Source organism: Ammospiza nelsoni, chromosome 1, assembly GCF_027579445.1.
Source record: "Ammospiza nelsoni isolate bAmmNel1 chromosome 1, bAmmNel1.pri, whole genome shotgun sequence".
In the NCBI taxonomy this organism is placed as follows: domain Eukaryota; kingdom Metazoa; phylum Chordata; class Aves; order Passeriformes; family Passerellidae; genus Ammospiza; species Ammospiza nelsoni.
In genome coordinates this window covers 64965971-64986586 of record NC_080633.1, presented here as the reverse complement: position 1 = coordinate 64986586, position 20616 = coordinate 64965971, and the positions used below count along the sequence as shown (strand labels likewise).

Genomic DNA, 20616 nt, shown 5'->3' with positions numbered 1-20616 from the left:
GAAAAGGTTGAAACTGGTCTGTTGGCATAGAGAGAGAACCAGGAAACAGGAGCACCTGTGTTGCATAGCTTTGGGCAGGTCAATTATCCCATCTCCAGTGAAATTCTTTTTTGCATAAGGTATGAATAACAATACTCAATTAACCTTGCAGGTGTGTTACAGAGCATGCAGTTAATTTTTTCACAGTGTTTGTGGTATGTAAAAACCTTAATGAGTGCAAAGCCTTACTGTGATTTAATTTTATTGAGGGTTAAATATTGGTGACGTGCCCAGCTGAGCACTTGCTGGCAGTGAGCGAGGCAAGTGACCAGCAGCAAGCATGTTTGGCAGCAAGCACTGGACAAAAAAGGAAAACAGCACTAACTTATTCCAGTCATACCTTTTTTTTTTTCATCTCTTACTACTGCACGTTTCCCATTAAGCAGATGGAGATGATCAAAATATTGAATTGGAACTCTGTGGTTTAACAGACTTACATTTTACTGTTTAAAAGGCAAATAAAGGTTAATGACATGAAGATTTGTCTTGTAGGAGAGTGAGAGAGTGGAAGTGCTTCCAAACATACCCTGAATGCTCCTGAAATATCTTTCAGAAACAGACCATACCTGATTTAGCTAGGTGGCGGATTTTTCACTGGGTTGGTAGCATGCCAAGACTGCTCCTCCACATTTCATGCTACTGCTGTTGAGGGGTTTGCACTGGATTAAAAACATGGATGAAAATACTTGGACAGGGTTGGTACCTCATGGCACCAGCATGAGGCAGGGGATGAGCAGGGGTTGTGTGCAGGCGCGTGTCTTGGGGGTGCTCCTGCGTTTGAAACATGAGTCAGTGCCAGACTACAGAGTGTGTCTGTGTTAGAGCTGCTGAGTGTAAGAGAGGGACAGGCAGCATGTGAGATTTCTCTCCCTTGCTCTCATCTCATGGGAAATAGGGGCTTCCTAATGCTGGGTTACTCTCAAGTGCCAGTGCTCCAGTGGGTTTCACATTGCACCTCAGTGTCCCAGGCATTTTGTTACTGCTGCTCACTTTCATTCATTTTTATTATCCTTGTTTGTGCTCTTGGTTATTCTAATTATCACTGGTAGACAATAGCACAGTTGAGTAACAATCTTCTGGTAATTGTGGCTAACTTCTGTGCTTGGAAAATTACTCCAAATGTGGTGGAGCCAGGTATTTCTGGCAGAGAGGAAGGATTTGACCCACACTTTCTCTGTATTTGTTAATTCAACTTCTTTGCTCTGTGAGTGTCCTGAGAGACAGGTCCAGAGGTCAGCAAAGCAGAAAAGGATCTTTACAGTGTCTTCTTTTAAGCTTTGGGTCAAAGTCTGCATCAAACCCTTATACTTGTTGCATTTGAAAACATTATTTGGCCCTGGATTTTTTCAGGGATTTTTCCCTTTCTTCCCCAGCTCCAAAAGCTGCCATGATCACTTACACAGACACAGTGATAGCAACAGCTCCACAGTTAACTTCTCATTTAGTGGTGTTTCTGAAAATAACAATTGCTGCAAGAAAACAAATGGTAGACATGCAGCATATGCTGCACATAATGTTAATTTATTGCCTTTTTTTGAAAAAAAAATGCAGTATGAAATTTAGGGAGCAAATCTCAAATCCTGTGAAATTCATGGCACAATGCCGGTTTATTTGAAAGGACCCTACATTTGTCCCTAAATTTTACAAGTCCTTAACTACAATTTGCTTTCTCACATGCCACTCACCTTTAAGATGATACTCCTTTTTTGGCATTATTAATTATCATTATTGTTGTTGCTGTTATTAGTCCAGGAAATCTGTATGGGAGGAACGCTGAAATCTGGTTTAAAAATAGCATTTTCATGTCCTCCTACTCACTGTACTTCGTGCATAGAATGCCTTTTATAAATGCAGACTTTCTGCTTGGCTAGATAAAAGAAACTGTCACTTGATTTCCATAACGAAGTCATTCCCAGGAGGATTTCATTGTTTTAGCAATAAAATTTTTCTAAAAGGCCTTTTATTTTGTTTGAGAAAGATAACAGAAATGAATTTCTGAGTGGTTATTCCACAAAACAATTAGACGAAAGCAAGACTGTCTTGATTTGATGTAAGGAGATTTGTATGTGTATGAATTCCCTTTCATGTAAGATGAGAATAAATTCCCAACTGAAAATCAAGTTAGAAACACCCCCCCCAGAAACCTTACCCAAAACACTTTCCTCCCCTTACTCGCAGACACGACACATATCTTTATCAGGACTCTCCTGCAAAAATTTGGTCATATCCTGGAGTTCAGCCCTGTTTCAAAAGGCACTTGCATAACTTCTGATTCAGATACTTTCTTGAATTAGAGGCAGTCAAGGATAATCACCGCCAATCATTACAGTACATTACTTTTGTTACGAGATATGTTGGTATTTGTGGGGAGCAATGATCTCTGCATGCTGCATTAAGGCTGAGCACTCTCTGAAGCAGGGATGGTGCTTTAGCTGTGGGGACTCACACTGTGGAGCACAGTGCAGGCACAGTCCCTCCTTGCTCACATGCACTGTGCTGCCCTGGCCCCTCTCACCACTTCTCCAGCATTTCTCACCCCTTTTCTCAGCTGCTCTGTGTCTCATGCCAGCATGACGTTATTTTCCTCCGAGTGCTGAACATGCTAAAGCTTGTCAGAATTACGGCATCAGAAAAGATGTAGAAAGCATATCCAGTAAGTGAGAGGTCCTACTGCTTATATTTAGTTATATTTTTTTTTCAGGGGGATGGGGGCTGTCTCTCATTTGGACCTATTTTGAGCCATGCTTGCATTTTCCTGAGTGTGAATCAATGCAATTACCACTTCAGGTACCATAGACAGCCTACTACTGTAGGCAGATACATGCAATAAGAAGCAAAAGGGAATGGGAGAAAAGCCATTTTCTTTGTAGTCAGGAAAGCCTTTATAGATTTGGCATCGTACTTAAAATTACATTGTAATAAAGCAATGCAACAATTTCAGAAATTATTATTTATAGGAAGATTTGTGAATTCACGATGTGATATTCTGACTCACCCGACAGCAAACATGTTTGCCCTCCGGCTGGTATGACTCACACTGACATTTGTCTTAAGCGTGGCAATTGTTTTAGCCCTCTGCTTGGTGCAGGATGAATGAAAGGGTTGAGCTCCCCCCTGTTGCAGATTTACTACGTGCAGCCACCCTGGTAAATTGCAGGCTCAGCTGTGGAGTATTTCCTGACACAGACAAACACACACGTGCACAAACATACACATGCGCAGGCCCCCCAGTAATGCTTTACTGTTAAATACTAGATTCGTAGAAAGGAAATGCATAATTACAGCGCTGCCTTTTGCACCACATAAAGCAGCCCACATCAAAAGATGTTTGTCATTAATGTTTCAACAGGTAATCTCTGGAATTACTGCCAAGCCGTGTTCCTGTTACTTAGCACTTGGTGTCGAAATAATTGAAATCTTTGTTGTAAACCAGCATAGTCATCTTAATCCTGCAGAAAAGTTGGTCAATAGTGCCTTTGTTTTCCAGCTCCGTATCATGTTGCATCAGCAGTGCAGAAGACGTGGCAACACTGGAAGTGGGGAGAAGGTTAAGGGTGCGTTCTGGGCTGGCTCCTGAGGAAGCCAAGCTCACGTGGTGCCATTGTTGGTGTTTGTGCCTGTGCCTGTGTGTGTGTCCCCAGCCTGGCAGCTGGTGTAAGTCAGGTCCTCCTCAACCCTGCGTGCTGCACAGGTAGAGGAGATGGGGAAGCTGCTCCCTGAAAACTTTGTGTAAGTAGCAGATGAGTAGCTCTGGGCACCTGTGGCTGAGCCCAGTGAGGCAAAGGCCATGGCCCAAACTCAAATGTTACTGGCACCAGGGCCTTGGTACTGTGGGCATCTCCTGGAATGACTGCTCTCACCAGAGATCAAGCCTCTTCTCTGGTTTTCTGGGTTGTAGCATTAACAATCTTCTTCAGGAGGTTTTGACTCTGGCTACTTAAAATAACTGCCATTAAAGAGAATCTCAGCCATTGCTTTTGTGCTGCTACTGTTTGCAACTCACATCATTTGGATTCTCCTTTCAACACCATCTTTGCAGGAGAGCTGTGGCCATCATATGAGAGGTGTCTGTACATGATATGAAGGCCCTTCAGCTTGCTGTCATCTGTAGCGAGTTAATAGGGTGCTGCAGTTCTTCAAATATGCAGGAGGCTCATTGTCTCCACTCAGGGCTGAACTGCATTTTTCAGATAATAGCTTCCATAAAAGAAAAAGAGAAATATTTATGCCATGTAACAGAAGCATCCAGAGTGGTTATTTTTATTGCTTATATCTGTTCAACATTACTGGCTCTCAGCCTGAATTATTATGGACCATTTGCATCCTTTTCTCAATCTCTTCTGCTCAGAAGACCTGTAGAAATGACTGTGTTACGAGCATGCAGGCAACAGAGTTGTTTCTACTTTAAACCACTGTATGAGAATGAAGAAAGATGGCATCCTGAGAAAAATGTAGATCTGTGTTGAAATTCCTCCCACCCCTCCTGCACTCACCAGTATTCCTGCTTTGATAGCCATAAAAAGTGGCAAATAGGGGATGCTGATGTGAATAAGGTGATGGATTTTTATTAAGAAGTACATCATTGACATCTGATAGGAGGTATTTGTGAGGTATTTTGCTTCTTGTGGTGGTTCTGCACTATTCCTGCTTAGACAAAACAACCGGAACAATCTCCTCTTAGTTTTCACCTGGTGGCATTGTGTGTTGCAACCACAGCCCACCTCTTGGTTTCCTATTTCAATACCTTATGCTGCACTCTCTTTCTGGGGGAAAATCACGTGGAACTTGGATACTGAGCCCGCTAAGTGAAGCACAAGGCTAAGCACAGTCTACCCTCATGCCTTTTTGTGAAAACTGGATATTAGTGAAGTATAAATAAGGAGTATGGTTGTGATTGCTGTTATTTGTGTAAAAGTGATGTCTCTGAGGTCCCTGTTAGATTTGTGTTTGTATTGTTATTAGACATCATGTAAATGGAGACTGTGAATTTGAGCTGTTCTGCCTTTCTTCCCAAGTACAACTGCGATGATGAACCTTCATCTGTTTTCCAGTCACTTGTTCAAAGGTATTGAGGTAGGGAATGGGTAACAAGAGCAGTGCAGATGGCTCTGAGAGCAAAGTTACTTCCATGGTTTCCAGATGAAGAGGTTTGGAAGGGCAGATAAGTCCAGTGAGTACTGCTAAAAGCTCTCAGTCTGTTTGCATAGGCTGATGCTAAAATGAGGGGTGGTTTACCTGAGCCTTAAGTCCTGAAAAATACCTGCTGTGGATGAAGCAATGATGAATAATGGTCTTTAGATTAAATCTCAGGACACTGATGACTCACAGCTAACGTTACTTGTGCAGTCAGTGGCCATTTTCAGTAGTGGCTCCTGCACGGGAGCTGCAGCCTTGCCCTTTCAGCCCCACGTGCTGCTCCCATCTCTGTGCTGTTCACACAGATATTCCTGTCCTGCATTTTCCCTCTGAGTAAGTACTCACATTGGAGATGCTTTTCACACAGGAAAGATGTGCTGGGCTGGGATGTCCCATGTTCACAGAGCTGGGGAAGGCAACATAGAAGTTCTTCCCTCTGCTGGAAATTATGGGGCAGGATGGATTGCTTCCTTTTCTGAGCCCCATGATCTTGTATCCTGTTTTTCTGGTTTAGGACCTGCAGGATATGCAAAGTGCTAACAACTTGATTTACTGTTCCCGTGCACCCAGATACAGTTATTCACCCTGTACACAGTGGGTGTAACACCTTGTGAAGCTGGACATTTCACTGTGGACCACATGCAAAGCTATGGGAAATGTTTGTTTATATGAAGAAGCTTTAGAGGATTAAGCTTCAGATGAGGAATGGATGCTAAACAGAAATCAGTGATTCCTGCCTGTTTTATGCAAACAAAACCTCTTCTGTTCTAAGGTGATATTGCTTCATCATAGCATTAATTTTAGACATAATTGAGATTTAAGTAATTTTTACACTAGCAGAACATCATCATCAGCCTTTATACACTAGGCAAAATGTCAGAAGATTTTTAGATGGGCAAAGTTTGGAATGGCTGGTTTAGAGAAGCTTTTATTAACTTGAAATTTAAGATATAGTAAATTCTTGGTTGGTTTATGTTTTTTTTTCTTTTTTTCAAATTTATTTCCATTAGAATCTTTTCTCATTGTGTAAAGTCAGCTAAACCTGTTGAAAATGATTTCAAAGTTCTTTCCTGACATGATAGATGATACACACATTAGGTAATTGAAATCATGCACGCTCCAGGAAGATAAAACCTCGCCTTTCCCATTTGCGGTGAGGCAGGATTGAACCTGTCTGAAACTATTTCATGTAGAGGGAGAATAAAGCAGGAAATGAATTATGGTTTTATTTGAGTTGAAGGATTAGTTGAGGGATAATAGCGAACAACGAAACAACTTGGGCACAAGGCTCCCATCTCTTAAACAGTTTTATTAGCTTATGCTGATTTGTGAATTAGGGAAACCAAATTATGTCATGCAAGAGAGCAAGGGATGACAATTAAAAACCTGCAGGAAAGGACTAGTAAAGCAGTAATCTCTCACTGCTTGATCTTCAAAGCAAAATGGGAGAGCATGACCTTTTCTTGGAATAAATACAGGATATTGCACGTCGCCAACTTCTGGTTTTCAGGTTTTGCCAATTTGCAGTTGCTTGCTTGTACTACAGTCCTTATTTGTTGATTGCCCTGGAGTCCAATTTTAGTCTCAAAATACTCCTGAGAAGTACTTCCATATTCTTTGATTTGAGATCTGTTCATGTCTCAATTACACTTCTAATCTGTCAGCACAGTGTCCTTTTTAGCTCTCAAAGACAGGGCTCTGCTGTGATATTTGAGTAACCGTAATGCTGTGGGACCATGAAAAAACAGCTTCCTTGGTAACACTTCCCATTTATAGCAGAGATGTGATTGGTAACCGTGTACATGATAATGATTTGTTATCCTGTGGAAACTTCAGTCACAAAGTCTGGTTAAGACCTGATTGTACTGTTAACCAGCTTTCTCTGCTGGTCCCTCCAAGTTATGACTGTTTTCCATATTCCATGAAGAGCATGTCATCAGAGCCCATCAGATCTGCACAGCAAAAAGACTGTCCCAGTTAGGGACTGAGTGCTCTGCTCTTCAGGTGAGGGTTGTGCTTCAAGAAGCAGCATGTCTCCATGCATCCTGAATTTTGTGCTATGCTATCTTTAAATCTTAAGCATAAAAGTGCCTGGGAACATTTGCAAGCAGGCATGACTTGGCTCTCACAGAGTGAAGTGCCTATGGGTAAGGTCAAGTGAGCAAGTTGCAGCAAATTAAACTAGCTTGTGAATTTATAGTGCATAATCTGCTCCATAATAACTGGCTGTGTGCATGGTACAAAGGCACCCTGTGGTAAATACAAGGTCTCTTGCCCCTTTTTTTGCCTGAGGTGTAAGTTACTTCATGTCATCTTTCCTGTGAAATGTGAGTACAGGGAGAAGGCATCTGCCCCAGAGTACCACCACTGCCCTGTGTTGGACAGGTGCTGCTTGTGGCCTGTTCCTGTGTCCCTGTGCTGGGCTGACAGCAAGGTCACTGCATAGCTATCAAGCAGCCTTGCTCCTGATTCAGTGATCAAAGCCTTGGTTTGGGCAGTCAGAGCCTTGCTAACTTGAACAGAATCAAAATCCTAATCCCACTTGTTGAAGTTAGTGGAAGGATTTAGTCACTGAGTGTGATGGGTGTCAGCCCAGGGTTACACACAGCTGACTCTCCAGGGAGGCTCTCAGGAGTCTATCCAAGCAGGAGTTTGCAAGCAGTAAACTTCTCTGCTCTTACTAAAAGTAATTGGAAGCCATTGATTTTTGTTGGAAAAGCTAAATATTTTCTCATAGTCATTTGGACTGCGTTTGAAGATTTTCCCCTGAATGCTAAATGACAAGGGATAAGGATTAAAAATTGCAATTCTGAGGGTTGCCAAATTATTGGAGAAAAAAATCCCATAAATAATTTGCAAATGCTGAAATCTTTCATTTTAACACTTAGAAGCAAAATGGTTTGAGTATTTCGAGCTGAGATGGAGGTTTTTTAATTGTGAGATTCTCATAATTTAAAGAAAAAAATAAATGGCTTGAAAATAAATTGATTTGGTTTTAAGCAAAGTTTCAAGTTTTTTGTTTTTTTTTTTTTTTTGTTTTTTTTTTGTGTTTTTTTTTTTTTTTTTTTGTTTTTGTTTTTTTTTTTTAATAGGTCTGTGTTATTTTTCTCTCTTTGGCCTGCTTTCTAAAGTTAAAAATCTTGTGAGACTATGTCTGATGGTGGGTTGGTTTCTCTGTCAGATAAGCAGTGGAGTCCCACTTTAGTAGAGGAGAGAAGTTCCTGACCAAAGTCTTGGAAGTATAGCCAGGACCTGGGTGTCTAAAGGCTCTTGAGGTAGCTGTGCCTCATACAGGAGTTGTAGCTCCAATGAAACTGCTGTGTCTTAAACTGGGAACGTTTTTGTAACAAGTATCTTGCATTGCTACAGTCCATCAGGTAGAGGTGAAAGACGCCTGTGCCTTGAGACTAGTGGTCACTGTCATCATCATTGCCAGGTGTCTGCCCAAGTCCCAACCAGCTGCATGCTGTTTACAGATGCTGCTCCATGAAGGCTTAGCCTGAGCCAGTAAATCCAGGAGCAGTCTTCCGCCAAAACTGGATTAGCTGGGCAGATACTGCTTTGGGCTTTGGAAGATTTTGTTGTTGTTGCTTTGGATGTTCAACTGAAACAGTAATAAGTGTAAACGTCTTTTGAATAGCAACTTTTTTATCATTGCTCTGTCTTCTCTCTGCTCTTCACCCATGAACTGCACTTGTCCATCTGTCTGACTTGTTTCCTGCCTTCACGTAGTGTAAGATTCATCTGCATTCATATGTAGCCATCTCATTGAGCTCAGTGTCTAGACTCACTTTATGGAGAGAGCCAGACCTTTCTAGAGAGTGAATCATTCTGTCCTAAACCAGATGCTTGATAGGTCAAATGAATAATTTTCTGGATTGCCTCGTTTCCTCCAACAAGAGAAGAGAGTTTGCATTGTCTAAGGTGTAGAGTTTGGTCCTGCACTTGTTTTTGATTTGAGGACATGGATTCTACCATAAGGCTGGTAGGATGGGATCCATGTGCACAAACCCTGAAGTGACATGTGAAATGTTTGAGAAGCCTTACATTAAGGAGGTAGGAAATGTTGGTGGGACAAAGTGAAACTAAGAATTTGGGAAGCACAAGGAGACCATGGGAACCTGGCTCAAGGGAAAAAGTTCAATGTGGGGCCTGTGGAAATATACACTCAATTTTAAGTATTCTCTGTGTGGTTCACATAAAAATGAAACCCAGTAGTTTTTTCAGACCCCAATAAAAAGGCTGAGGATAGTCTGATACCATGTGTAGTACATAAAAAAAAAAAAAAATTAGGAGTTGGTCCACAATTAAATTTTGTCCAAAAAAATTAATGAAAGAACCACACAATATTAAAATCTCAAATATGAAAAATACTTCCTACTGAGGAACAGAAAGAACATGTGTGTGTGTATTTTTGGATTCAGTACTCCTCTGTTATAATATTGCAGATAACCATGGAAATAGATAGATGTTTGCATTTTCTTGGAGGAGTTCATTGAGAACAAAAATCTTCCTGTGTGGATTGCTCTGCACATTGTGAACTTTGTTTGCAGACACTTTTCTAAACAGCGACTCCAAGTAGTTTTTTCTTTTTCTCTTTACAACAACAGAAGTATCCAAGAATTATTTTAATTGTGTATTTGCTTCAGCAATTCTGAACTGGCTTTTAATTTTTTGTGATAATATGTACAGGGCAAATGACTCTTCCTATCCTAGAAACTCACTCTGTTCCAGAATTTCCATCTTGGGAGCTCATTAAAAATGCATTTGCTTCAAAGAGATGTAGGAGTCAATTGTTCATTTGTTAAACAGCTCTATGGATTTTCCTCTTTTTTTTCCTTGCTTTCCTTTCTGACTTGGTATTGTTTTTGTTTTACAGGTCTACCTTACTTTATTTGAAAAAGGAAAGACAGTGAGGACCTGTGAACAATCCAGCAGCTTCTGAAAAATCTTTATGCTAAAGGATAATCCAGAATTCCCTGAAGAAGAACAAAGTGAATGTTGTGAGTTCCTAGGAGTGATAACAAATACTTCCAATTGTGTCTTTTGGGGAGGTAGTGTCTGCCCTGTAGTGTTTGGTCTCTTTCCTGCGATGCACTGAGCATCAAAGACTTAAATTTCTCTCCCTCCTATTTTTTTTTTTCTTTTAATGGGTTTAGGGGAAGACTAGTATTATCTAAGGAATGATGGTGGGTTTCTTTTCCTTGAACTGCTACAGTTATTTGTCATACTTCTATTGCTTTTTAGTTAAATATGTGAGCCTGCTTTGGAAGGCCATGTGACTGTGTAGCCTAACAAGAATGAAAAATACAATCGCTAACAGTCCGTGGATCTACAGGTCAGATTCAGGAGTTTTATGCATACTTGCACAATGGTTGAAGTTATTCGACCACTTCCAAATTAGAGGAATGCAAATGTAGTTATTTCTGTAGTTATTTCTGGTATTCCAAACTCCTGATGGTCAGTTTTGTATATTAGTTTGAGTATTTCCAGTACAAAGGCTCCTCTCAGAAGTTTGTGTTCACGCGAACTGGAGTAGCCTTTCTAAGGGAAATACAGTTACTCAACTGAGACCTTGATTCAGCTATGGTATTAATAAAAAAAATGTTCCCATGAGGGATGGCTAAAGAGAAAGCATGAATATTTTTATGTTCATTGTTATTTCTTGAAGCCCACTGCTTTTCTGGGTTGAAATGGAGAAACATGCAGATCAAATGTAAACATTCTCACAAAAAGAGGAAAACAACAGTTCTCTGCCTGCCAGGTTTTCGAATAATTCTTATTTTTTTCTTAAGAAAGAACCATGGAGGTTTCCAAGTTAGGCAAGTTAGTTTTTAATTCTTATGTTAGTATTTAATTCTTATGCCCAGTGGTCCTTCAAGATGTTAGCAGTGATAAAACAAGCTGCAGATTCTTCCAGTTGGAGCAAAGTAGTTTGTGCGCTTTCCATTAATGTAGTAAATATAAATATATTTTCTGGCATGCCTTCTAGCTCCCTCAGAGTCGGATACCCTCCTTTGCTCTGCTTTTCCCTTTGGGTTCAGGCTTTGGGAAGCAGATTGAGACAGAGTCCAAGTGGTGCTGCTTTCCCAAAATCCAGTTGCAAAATAAATATTAGAGAAGACACTGAAAATTTTTTATCATCTCTTGCCGTTCCCACCTGGTTTGATCTACAGTGAAATAGTTAACACAGCCAATATTTGGAATTGTTACTTACTAGTTACCACTAAGGGTATGGCCATATCAGCTTATTCCCACTCTTTGAAAGGCTTCTTTATAACCACAAGAACTTACTTTGCATGCTGGCATCCTACAACAGGAGAGGACAGCCAATAATTAAAAAAAAAAAAAAAAATAGTACCACCATCCTAGCATGCAGAGCTGTTGGGATAACAGGAGATGTTTGTTTAAGATGTTGCAATCACCTCCACTGATTACAACAGCAGCACCACCTCACAAGATAGAGAGCATCCCCTCGGTACTGTAAGGTATGTGGTGTGCCAGATCAGCAAGTTAAACTGAAAGAGGCAATCATCAGCCATTGCTGGGGATGTAATATCTGTTGAAGATACTGTCAGTGTGATCATTACATTCTGGCCTGTCCCAAATGGTTTAAAATCAGCCCTTTTATAGCGCAGTGTGATGTTCTGCTATTGTGGTGCCAAAACCCTGATTATACTCAGGAGGCTTGGGGTAGTGCAGAAAAAGCAGCACTCTTCTCACCAGGTATGGATGGGAAAAAATGTTCTTGAGAATTGTTCTTACCCTGGCATCCAGGACTGTTTCCTTTTGAGGAATCATTTGTAGGTGATGGAGAGATTTTTAGCAGTTCCTTGAGCGTGTATTTCGTCACCTGGCTTCTGCTTGGACGACACTGCTGCAAGAAGGAGGCAGTCAGCTAGGCTCCTCCTCTCCTCTTGCCTTTAACCTCTTAGGGAGACAAGAATACCAGAGGTGAGGAGGTACAGTGTTTCTCCTGAAAGGAAGTACTGGCACGCAGTGAATTTACTGAAAAATATTGCTCCCTCTTCCCTGTTTGCAGGGTGTCATTGTGTTAAGATGTGAGGAAAATGATCAAACTTTTCCCACTGCAAGTGGTAGCTGTTCTCTTCCCTTCTGCTGCCTCCTTCTGCCACCCAGGCAAATTTCAGAGGAAGGGGGGATGTGAGGAGGGAGGGGTGCAGTAAATTGAGACCAGTGTCTTGTATCCACCTAGAAACTGCCTGTTTACCAAACAGTACAAATTTCTTGCTTCCTTTTTCCTGCTCTCTTCATTTGGATGAAATGCATTTCTGGAATAGCAGTGCTTGTACAAATCAAGTCCATATTCCACTTCTGGGGAGAGAGAAAGGGATGTCAGGAGGGTTCATTAAGGAGGAACATTTATTTTAGTACGGGTAAAAAGAAGCAAGACAAGGCTCTTTGCTCTTGCCAGGGGGTACCTTGTGTTTTCCAGCATATGGTTTTGTCATTTTCTGGTAGGATATAGGTATCCTGAGGGTTTTTTTTTCCATCCTGAAAACATATGCCACAGCTTTTTTGGAGTGCTAGCCACACAAACACATTCTAACAGGAGCAATGAATAAACTCTTCATGTTTGTCACTCGCAGTCATTTCTTCACATTATTTTTTTTTCTGTGCTTATGCGAAAACCTCTGGGACAGTTTGTGGGAAATGGAAAATAAATCTCTAAATCCAGTATGTGTCAATAACAGAAACGTGTTCAGTTGATCTCATATCTATAACTGTTATTTTGGGCAAACTGCAGATGGCAGGATAGTAAACATCCTCACTTCTAGCCCAGACAGGCTTTCTATGCCCTGCCTTCAGTGGGGAACCTGCTGCTGTAAGGGCTGACTCTGAGGAGGGTCCCGGGGGACCGTGGTTGTGCATGGCTTAGCCCCAGTTCCATCCCATTTTTGAGCTGCTGCCTTCTTTTTCTGTTCCTTGGCCTTCCTTGCTTCCTTTACCCTGGTCCTATCTCCCATGTACTCCCCTCTGGCTGCCGGCTGTTTTTCCTGGCACGTGGAGCTGCGATGGCTCTGGGAGCGACAGCTCCTGGAGCTGATGTCAGTGCTGCTTCCTGAGCTGCCTGGCCAGGCTGGCTGCAGCCCAGGCACACCCTCTCCCCAGAGCATCACCTTCTCTGCCTGCCCATCCTGCTGCTGCAGCAGCCCCTCAGGGAGGAGGAGGCTTGTGCAAGTGATGGAAATGGAAGGTTAATGAGCCTTTCATGGCGGTTTTCTGTGAGTGGCCATCTCCCACGCCTGGAGCCTCCACACTGGGTTTGTGGCATGGTTGGAAGTGATGCCTGGTTTCTCTTCTGAGCTGTACACACCTTGGAAGAGTTATGGGAAGCTTTGACACACGCAGGCTTAATGATTCTGGATGTCTCTGCTTTTGTGTCACTTTGGTATCCATGTGCTAAATCACCCCATGGTTTTCTATGGAAATTACCAGGCTGCTGAGAAAAGAGCAGAGCTGCATGTGTCCGTTCTTCCAAACAACAGCCCAGTACATGCCACTTGGTATTTATAGTGAGAGGGAAAAAGGGAAGAATCACTTTAATTTGAGAAATGTCTCTCAGAAACAGCAGTAATTTATTCCTAGGCATTATTCTTCATTAAGAGCTACAGACAGCTGCAGCCTCCCTTTAAATAGAAATTGCTCTCTGCAGGCATGCTATACATAGGGCTTCAGGTTTCTGCCATTTCTCTGCCAAAAAATCAGAAGTATTTCTCACCAAATAAATGTTTATTCAGAAAGTCATATTTCCTGGCTTTTATTTCACGTCACAGGCTTCTGGCAGCCAGGCGAGAACAGCTCAAGGCTGTCGTTTGGGAGAGGAAGCTGAAACAGTTTGAGTCTCTTGTGGGGCTTCAGAAAAAAGTCTCTGACCATAACTCTGGGCCTTCAGTTTGGCAGTTTACTTTAGCTGTCGAACATTGGATTAAAATGGATGCTGCAGAAATCCTGCAGGGCAAGTGTGCCTATGCAGATGCGAAGTGAGTGGTGGTGGTGAGTGTTTCTATGCATCAGGTCAGCTCACCCCTCTGTTGGCCCTGAAGCTACAGCCATCCTCAGACTGCATGGGTGGCAAAGTGGCTTTGGCAGCTGACAGCAGCTGAGCTGTTTTGTTGCTGGGGGATTCCCCGTATGATCAGTGTATGGACACCTAGGGACAGCAGGCGAGAGCTGGGCTATGCCTGCTTGCACCCAGCAGAGAGGTGGCCAGGGTGGCTTCAAATCCTGCAGAAGGAGGTGCAGCAATGAAGCTGTAAGCCACCAGTGCTCCAGAGGACCAAATACCTTTCTTTATTCACTTCTGTGTAGCTTCCTTGGATTTACCTTTCTCTTCTCCACATTCCTTCTGGCTGGCTCTTCAACTAATGATTTCCTTAGCTGCCTTTTCCTCACTGTCTTTTCCAGCCTGAACTGCTGAGCTTCCAGTAAGCATCTGCTGGACCCATACTTTCCATTCAGTGTGCTAGCCCCTACCACTCCAGTAGATGACTTTGCTGTTGTAGCAGCCCCAGCTGGTTGTCTTTTGTCTTCTGTGGCTATGGTGTTCCTGTCAATACATGATGTTTTCTTTCTCCATATCTCCTCCCAGTTCTACCTGCAATCCTAAGTTTATGGCTTATAGTATGCAATCCATATATTAAAATAATTTTTAGTTAGGTCATTCATTACTCTCTTGCTTTCTTCTTGTCCAGTGTAGGTTCCAAGTGAGAAGCTGTAATTTCTCCAGGGCTAAAATCCAAGTCTTTGATGGGCAGGCATGACGCCTGAGGCCACTACATGTTGCTACTGGTTGTCAGCTTTGTAAAACTTACCCTGCAGAGCAAAGAAATCTGGGCACAAAGATTGTTCTCTTCTCTACTGTGGCAAGCTGTAGTTTCCCAGTCTGTTTTGCCTTCCCTTCATTGTCTTCCAAGCAAATGGCTGTAAGATTATGACTCCCATGTTTGGACTGAGAACAGCTTTTGCCTGAGCAAACAGATTTCTCTTTGGCAGTCACTTTAACTGCTGCCCCAGCTTTTTGCTGTCAGCTTTGTTTCATGATTTGGCATTAGAGAAGTCCAGGCAGTCCTAGTGCACAGTGCATTGGAGTGAGTAAATGCAGCGAGGCAGGAAGGTGAATTATGCCTTTAATGATCACAATACCAGTGTGGTCCATGAGACCACAAAAAGCATCTCCTGTAGTTCAGCACTGTAGCTTTTGGTTTCTTATCTTTAACTTGGTGGTGCCAGCTGGAGAAATTTCTGATCCTTGTTGGCAACTCTGCTTGGTCCAAGAGACTTCCAGTGAAACCAAGAAGAAGCACTGGGAACCAAGCCCAGCCTTCACAGGTTTATAGCATGGCATGAAAGCTGCCCTGCTGTTTGCAGGTTGTTTCTGGGGTGCAGCTGATCAAAACACAGGTGTCTCATGCCTGTGAGAATTTCTTTCCGCTTTTCTTACGCTTCTTGTGTTTCACTGCTGCTTTCTCGTGCTGCTGCGATAGTTAGCATTGCTTGTGAGCTGGTTTGCTGTGCCCATGGTGACCCTAACAGTATCTCATAACCTGCCAATGCTTCTCTCAGAGCTGATAATGTTTGTGGCAGCAGCAGCAAGAAGAGAATATAAATTAAGCTCTCCTAGAGAGGAGGTTTTTTCCCATTTTCTCTTTGGAGCATGTATTCAAAAGGAAAGGCTGCTGATAGTGGAAGGTTAGTTAAGAGGAATCATGAGCCCTTTCTAGCAGAATATTATTCTGAACAACTTGTTCATTCATATTTATTTCAGGTTTGTTTGCAGCCTGCTCGGTATGTTGACCATGGATGCATATTTTGGGAAGGAGTATCAGATACTTTTATTCAAACTGGGTATATTGATGTTATCAGGTTTCCTTCTCAGTGAGTTTTATGTTTCTTGTTGTTAATCAGCTTAGCTGCTTCCAGCTACAGACACTGATGAATGTTTCAGAGGCACCTGATGGCACAAAGGTCAAGAGGAAGAAGATAAGCAAGTTGACAGGATTGCCTTTAGCTTTTTTTCCTGTTGAGGTGTCAGAACTAGAGACAAATTAGGCAATCCAGAGGTGCTGTTTTTTATTTATTTATAATGAGTTTTCTTGGCAGCTCTTTAAATAAAAGAAAAACCCTCCCTACAATGGCACATAACGTTTATTGTGGTAGTGCAACTTATTACCAAGTTATTGCGCTAGTAATAGAAGAAATCTGTTTGCGAAGTGAGGGCTGTATGAGATGAGAGGAGGAACATTATTTGTGGTTTTCTGTGCCAGGCAACCTTCAGTCAGAATTGGGGTGGTGATTTATAAATTCCCTTTGTCTCACTTCCAACATTTGGACTGCAATGAATCCTGCTAAAACATTACAAAAGCTGTGTCAGTTGAAAGAAGCTGGGCAAAATGTGGCTTCCCAGACAGGTGTACCTTTATAAATAGAGCTGTGGAGATTCCTTACAACAGAAATGTCCTTAATGGAGGCAGTGGGAAAATTGTGCTTTAAGCCCTCAGCTCCCAGGAGTTTGTGTCTCTGGCAGATAAAACTTGTCTTCTTAACAGCTTGATTCATCATTTCTGATGCAAATAGGTGACAGAAAGAAATTTCAGGTAACATGAACCTCTGGTGAAGTAAAAAGGAGCTTGACACGCAGGGTGGAGCAACAGGAAGAGCACTAGAGGAGCTGACACTTTTCATATTCACAGTTAAAATTGTTTGGGCCTACTTGACGTTGTTTGAAGGGAGTATTTTTTGTTTGTTTGTTTTTGTTGTTGGTTTTTTGGTAAAGCTGTGCTCTGCAAGCGACTTTGTTAAAGAGTCAGATTCTTACGGGGAAAAGAGACAAAATGATGTTTCTTAGTCACTCAGTCATGTACTGCTGCCTTTTGAAGTGGGAAGGTCCTCGTACCATATTTCTGAGTTAAGACATGTCCGTTAATTCCACCATGCAAATCACCAGGATCCTTTTTACTTTCACCAGAAGCATTAAAACATTTGTATAACTATTTCTATTCAATCTGAGGGATAGCCTGCAGAGCTGTCAAGGAGATATAAATACAAGCACTTCCTTCTTGTTATCATTGACCAGTCAGACCAGTTCAGCTGAAGGGATTTGGCTTAGTAAGCAGTCCTGCTGCTGCTCATGGCATCCGTAGAAAGGGCTGTAGAGCTTTATATGTCTTCATTATAGGGTGAAGTCTCTTCTTAAATTAAATGAAGCTGTCAGGCTTCATTAGCTCTGGGTTTTCTTGTTGTTATTATTCTAATGTAATTATCACTTTTCTTCAGTCAGCCTTCTGCTTGCCTACTTCCAAATAAACTCTTTCCATCTGGAGAGTATTTCGAGATAGGGAAGGTACAGTGAAGTAGTGAAACTATTCTCAGCATTGTGTTTTTCCTCTCCTTTTCAACTACCTAGAATGCTACACAAGGAAATAGAAATAAACAAATACACAGCAACCATAAGAGAATCCTCTTCCCTCAAAAAAGATCATGCAAAGGAAGGCTATTGAGTATCTGTTTAAGCACTCGCAATGGGAGAAAGCATCATATGTTGATATATAGGATCCCTGCAGTTCTTTGCTTCAAAAAAGCAGCATTAAGAACTGAGGAATCACCCCACTCTGCTCTCACATGACAAGACACGTTGCTTCAGCAGTAAGTAGTTCTTGGGCATAATGAAATACCTGCTGGCTGCAGGGAGTAAGGAAGGCTCAGTCACGATGGGTACATCTATTTGTGCATCCAAGCCCTCTGCAGAGATTCCCAAGCTGACAAGGTGCTTTGCTCAGGCTAATTAGCCCTGCTTCTCTCCTTACATATTTTCTGGTTATGCTAATTAGACTGAGCAGGGTGCTGCTGGTGAGAGTCCAACAAGTGTGTCTGTACAGCCTGGCCCTGCAGTGCACCCTCCGAGTGCCTGAGCCCACTTGGCACAAACCCCCGAGTCTGTGCCAGTGGCTGTGCAGCCAGCACAGGTACTGCCTGCAGTTTTACTGTGCAGCCTGTCAAGCATCACTCAGCCTTGGGTGGCTTGCTGGGACTGCAGTGGAGGAACTAAGTGGTAGGGAATATTTTGAACTGCTCATAGCCTGTAGCCTTGTTGCTCTCAGAAAAATCACATCCTGCTGGGTGTCTTCGGTCCTGTTCGTTCTGTTGCATGTGAATGACTTTCCTGATTCTGGAGGTGGTGCTCTGGAGCCTGAGGGAGTTAAAGGCATTGTGTGAGGGGACAGAAGTACCAAGGCAGACAATCAGAAATGGTGAAACTGAGGAATAAAAGTGTGAAAAACTTAGACTTTTCATCATGTTTGTATGTGCAGGACTGACAGGCAAATGGGCTGGCATGTTGAATTAGATCGTGAAACTTTGCTAATTAGCTGTTCTTTTCCCACTCCACCTCTCCCTTCTTCCTTCCTAGGTGAGGTTCTTGCAGAATCAAATGAGTGCAGGGATAGGTGACTTTCATAATGTAGTATTTTAACATTCAATTCCAGCTAAGTTTTCTATCATATGTTTTTTCAAAGACTTACAGAAGACAGGTTTTAGAAGAAACAATCAAAGAAGATCTTGACGATCCCAAAATGACTAGAAATAAAACTGTTTTCACTCATTATAGTAGAAGTAGCTTTTTACTCCCTGACTGTTCTTCCTCTGACTGGCACTTTCCTGGGAGATGCAGTTGAGAACAAATGCGTATGTATACACACATACACGTATGCCTATCTATATATACATTGATCTGAGTGAGCCTGGGAATGGAAAAGCAAGTGCAAAAACATATGCTGGGTTTGGCAAGTTGGTCCTTTTAGTTGCACAGTTTCCTGATTTACTTCATTTAAAAGGTGCGTTAATGTTCTGTGTGTGACGTTCTGAAGTGTGATCAGAGCTTGGATCTCGTCAAAAGATGGATGTTCATGTTTCATTCCATCTTGTGAAATAGTAGTCTTCAAAATACCACATCAAGCCACAAATAAATAGCTGTGCTGGATTATTTTGGGGAGTTGCAGTTTCTAAGACAGTCAGTATGATCTCAATCATTAAGTGAGTAGAAAGTGTTTTGAAAAACTAGAAAGAGCTTTGTTGACTGAAATGGCTGGGTCAGAGCTGAAAAAGAAGAGTTTGCTGTTTTAAAACATAGCAGACATTTTAGACATTCTTATCAGGATGCTTCAGTAACGCAGTAGTGTGAAAGACTGATAAGGGAATGTGCAATAGCAGCCCTCATCATTTAAAGTGCCCAAACTTGGCACATTCTGTGGCAATGTAAAATAGCAATAAATATAAATCTCATGTTCTGGAATTCCCGGGTCTCCTTATTAGCAGATCAGTGTGCAAACACTGGCTCAGTGTGTCTAGTACTAGAGGGATATGTTTTGTTCCTGCAGACGGATGTGTGCTGGCTCTGCACCCCCTGGCACATGTATAAGACAGAGTAGATTCAGAATGAGCTGTAGTCCACATTTTCTAGAGGAAGTCTGTTTTGTATAAACCACACATGAAATCAGTGTGTACATAATTTTTCACTGTAGTGCAGGTATTTCACCAGTTTTAAATCATGACTTAGTTACTAGTTTCAGTCGAGCTGCCTGGTAAGAGCTTGCCAGGAGCATCGTAACAGGACAGCTCAATCAGAATTCCAGATTTAATCCTGCTCCTTGGTCATGTTGGCACTGGCAGTTTTCATTTTGCACCCGGATCTGCACTAATTAAATGCATAAAAATGGTTTGAAGGAGCAGGAAGAGCTTTGTTCACTGAAATGACTGCACTGAAATTGGAAGTGGGAAGCAGCAGGAGGAAGAGCACTGCACTACCAGTGGCAGGGGACGAATGACAGTGTTTGCACCCCATGGCCCCCATTGTGAAGACCTGAAGTAGCTGTTTTTTCTCTTACAAGCTTGAGCCCCGAGCCTGCTTGTTAACTTCTGCATGCTTTTAAGGCTGTCTGGCATGTCAGGGCTGGAGCCTTGAAGCAGTAAAGAATGGTGTTTATCTTTGGTCAAAGAGGGAAAGCACCATGCCAACACAAACCCGCTTGTCTGATGAGACCAGTGCTAAAGGTAATATGTAAAGCACTGGTGATTGTTTCTTTGGGAAAGCAATTGGAAGTAGGATAAATGGTCCTTCATTTAATTATGATTGGCATTTTAAGGCTTATGACAATGTACTTGAGCTCAATGAAGGCATTTCTATTTACACATTTCCTCCAGGACTTCAAAATGTTGCAAAGAGCACAATAAACTTTGATTGTGGTTGTGCAAAGCTGGCAATATCAGTGTAGCTGAAACTGAAATTACACTCAGATGGGTTTGGTCTCAGTGCCTGTATTGTGCTGGAAAACCCGAGTGATTTGGTTTAGAAAAGATTTGTCATACTAAAGTGCCTCTTCTTGGTTCTATGGGGGTTTTTTTGTACTTTCCATTTCTGTTTTG

General features: G+C 42.0%; 1 protein-coding gene and 1 long non-coding RNA gene across 14 annotated transcripts in view; one reads left to right on the top strand and one right to left on the bottom strand.

The window, feature by feature from the left end:
- ATXN1 (ataxin 1) overlaps positions 1–20616 on the top strand; it is a 215453-nt gene that overhangs the window by 121477 nt on the left and 73360 nt on the right. For 9 of the 10 annotated variants that reach the window (XM_059471813.1, XM_059471863.1, XM_059471840.1 and 6 more), the window contains one exon: positions 10055–10178. The gene's annotated coding sequence lies outside the window, so the exon portion shown is untranslated. The remainder of the gene's footprint in view (positions 1–10054; positions 10179–20616) is intronic. The other variant, XM_059471850.1, reaches the window with a different exon arrangement.
- Positions 8181–20616, bottom strand: part of LOC132073135 (uncharacterized) — a 1090256-nt gene continuing 1077820 nt past the window's right edge. For 3 of the 4 annotated variants that reach the window (XR_009418469.1, XR_009418471.1, XR_009418472.1), the window contains exon 3: positions 8189–8282. This is a non-coding gene — a long non-coding RNA (uncharacterized LOC132073135). Of the gene's footprint in view, positions 8283–20616 lie in introns of all 4 variants that reach the window. The other variant, XR_009418470.1, reaches the window with a different exon arrangement.